The sequence below is a fragment of the Octopus bimaculoides genome, chromosome 7, assembly GCF_001194135.2.
Source record: "Octopus bimaculoides isolate UCB-OBI-ISO-001 chromosome 7, ASM119413v2, whole genome shotgun sequence".
In the NCBI taxonomy this organism is placed as follows: Eukaryota; Metazoa; Mollusca; class Cephalopoda; order Octopoda; family Octopodidae; genus Octopus; species Octopus bimaculoides.
The window spans coordinates 46989657-46993541 of record NC_068987.1 but is presented as its reverse complement, the minus strand read 5'-3'; the positions used below and the strand labels follow the sequence as shown (position 1 = coordinate 46993541).

Below are 3885 nucleotides of genomic sequence, written 5' to 3'. Positions count from 1 at the left end.
TATATATATATATATATTGATGATATATATTAATTTGAAGAAATAGGATTTTACTTAGTTGGGGGTAATTATAGTTATTACAAAATGCATTATGCATTTCAAATCTTTTCCTCTTTCTTATCTTCCTCCTACTCCTTATCATCATCATCATCATCATCATCATCATCATCATCGTTATCATTCTCATCATTATCGTCATTGTCGCCGCCGCCACCAATACCCCACCCCCACCATGCGTTTCAATCATCATCATCCTCATCATCATCATCACACATGAAAGAATCATCAGATAGTGGAGAGGAACAGAAGACGAATAAAGGAAAAAAGAATGAGATCCTACAACTGCAAGATGCAAACAGCAACTTTAACAACCGCCAACAGTCATCAACAACCACAACATCAATATTAACAACAACAATAACAACAACAATATGAAGAACAATAACAACAACAACAACAACAACAACAACCACAAAACGACATCAATTTCTACTATTACTACCACAGCTACTACTGCTACTACTCTACTGCATCTACTACAACGACTAATTGTTCCTACGACACTGTCTCAATGTAACAATGGTGCGCGTGCGGTCGGTTGGTGCTGACTTTGACAATACATGCTGTTGTGGTTGATGTGTGAAGATGCGAGAAATGGTGTAGAAAATGTAATGAGTCAATGCAAAAACAAATGAATACATATATAAATAAATATATAAATAAAAATATAATGCAACAACAAACAACGAGGGCATCAGTAATAATAATAATAACAACAATAATAATAATAATAATAATAATAATAATAAATAACAACAACAGTTTAAAAACAATAATAATAATAATAATAATAATAATAATAATGATAACAAAAATAATAATAATAACAATAATAAATAACAACAACAGTTTAACAACAACAACAATAATAATAATAATAATAATAATAATAATAATAATAATAATAATAATAATGATTCCAAATTTTGGCACAAGGCCAACAATTTCGGGAGAGAGGGTGAGCCAATTACATCGACCCCAGTACGATGATTGGAAGTGGGAAATACGAAGATTGTGGTCAATGAGGAGAGTAGACGCGATACCAACAGTAATTGGTGCACTTGGGAGTATCAGCACTCAGCTACCAACATGGCTCAAAACGATTGAGACAAATGTAAGGATAGAACACCTACAAAAACCAGCATTGCTTGGAAGTGCAAGAATCCTTCGCAGGGTTCTTGAAGCATGACCAGTAAACAAGTGTCACCTTAGTCTGCTGGCTGTGGACAGCTGACACTTTCCATCATACCCAGCAAAATAAACTGATAGTTTTCATAAAATAATAATAATAATAATAATAATAATAATAATAATAATAATAATAATAATAATAATACTAATAATAATAATAAAAATAATAATAATAATATATCGAGAGTGTCTCCACACTTAAAAATGTTGCCTGATATGAGACCGTTCGGTAGCATGAATTGTGTGTTATGAGCCTAAATTTATAATAGTATACTCTAGTATACATACATACATACATACATACATACATACATACATACATATATGTGTTGACACATACATACATACATACATACATACATACATACATACATATATGTGTGTTTGTGTGTATAGATAGGTAACAAATATACATATAGATATGGATATATGTACAACACACGCACGCGCGAGTGCACACATGCACACACATGCATACACATACACACACATACGCACGCGCAGATGTATGATTGGATGTTTACAGCTAGAATGCAATTGGCTGCCTTCCCTTGCGTCGCTATTTCTAGATTCTGCAAATACCCGTTTCCTAAGATGACAGACTTTTCTTCTACAAGAAGACATAGAAAAGAATCCAGGATGGCGCCACGATATGCCTATTTCCTTGGTTAATTTAAGTCACATCTAAGTTATTATACGAGAGCGCCGGAGTTTTATTGTATGGTAGCTGCCAGACACAGACACACACAGACACACACAGACACACAGACACAGACACAGACACAAACACAGACACACAGACACAGACACACACACACACACACACACACACACACACACACACACACACACACACACACACACACACACACACACACACACACACACACACATGCCACACACATATATGTATGTCTGTATTAAATAATGAGGTTTACTTATAGCTAGATAACGTAGGTCATCTATGTTCAGAGCTAACTCGACGGAGAAGCCTTCCGTTTCGGTTGCCCGTCTAAATTAAGAATAATGTGATGTCCAGAACCGAACAGGTTATACTGTCAACGTAGTCTGATAATTAGGAGCTTCCATAACTTCCTCGGTGACAAACGAATTGACTTCCTGCCTAAAATTAATTCATATTCACCACCTCTATTTCTAGAGAATGCTCTAGCATACTGATCATCATTAAGCTAAATTAATCACAATATAATTTATTTAACGCATGATTTAATTGATGTACATTTATCATGGAAACATTCATTACCTTCCAATTTCTTTTTTAGTTTGGTATTACGCAATCATCTTATCTCTGCAATTGAAGTTGGATAAACGGAATTCTATCAGAATTTCCTCCTATTAATACTATTCTGATACCTTTATTTAACTAGATTACGACTTTCAGTTGTATAACAACCTCCAAGTTGATTATTTTAATGTTGTATTTCATTTTATTAACATTCTTCACGGTCTTTTGATAAATAACTTGAAAACTTTCTACAATGTCTGTCGACATCTCTTGAGATTTATTTCATCAAATCGATATCTCAGACTACATATAAGGAATATATTAATTAATACATTGCGGTGTTGAAAATTTACGTTCGATCTAGCACATGAGCGACACTTTTCAGAAACTAATTGCTTGAATACATTCGTAAGTGATTCATCACATCTCATTTCTGTAAACGAGAGAGCAACTGTATCCCTTTTTCGTAGGTACCTATCATTAAAATCCTCAGTCTCTATCTTTTTATGTCAGGTTTTCCACCCTAACTTCTACGTTATGAACATAATAGTTTTTAATATATATTATTTATTATTTTTTAATGAGTAGCGAGTTATTGTCTCTGATGGAATCACTCGTGTAACTTCTACGAGATTGGACGGGATTTGAAATGGAAGAACTCTCTGTCCGGTCAATTCTGAATACATATGCCAATTCTGCATAGATGTGTATCGACAAGACTATCAAATGTTGTTATACACCACTGGTCACAATGTGCTTCCTCGCACCCGATTGGTGGTCTGTAACACCAGTCCGTCACTAGGTAACCATCTACAGATGGGTGAAACGGAGCAACGAGAAAAAAAGGTATTTTACTCAAGAACATAACACACTACCGGTCTGGAAATCGAAACCACGACAGCTATATTTTACCTTCTACCAAATTTCACTGAAAACACACTATTTATCTGTAGGCTATAGCATAAGGTTACTTATTCAAGGTATTCAGAATGTGTCTAAAAATGAAACCATACGGTTGCAAAAGGAACATTTTATGAACACGTCTATAATTCAAATAAATAATTTTTCATTTCTAAGAACAGCGTCTGAAATATATAAAAAAATGAAATCTTGTATAATTCTTTAGTTCTATGGTTTGTGTTTTAGACAATGTGGCATACTTACACAAGTGATACTAGTTGGGAGGTCTGAATTAGTCCTCGGTTTGTCATGAAGGGAACAATCTTGTAGCTGGAAATGAAGAAAAAATTGCAATAAAGGATAGTCGTTCATGTCATGAACATAAGAAATGAAAATTTGTTATTAGAATACATACATGCATACACTCAAACACACACACACACACACACACACACACACACACACACACACACACACACACACACACA

At 34.2% G+C, this 3885-nt stretch overlaps 1 protein-coding gene across 1 annotated transcript in view; it reads right to left on the bottom strand.

Moving 5' to 3' along the window:
* The window catches only part of LOC106867396 (uncharacterized), a gene marked incomplete at its 3' end in the record, with an annotated part of 64634 nt that overhangs the window by 21101 nt on the left and 39648 nt on the right, over positions 1-3885 (bottom strand). The window contains exon 5 of the mRNA XM_052969416.1: positions 3662-3727. The remainder of the gene's footprint in view (positions 1-3661; positions 3728-3885) is intronic.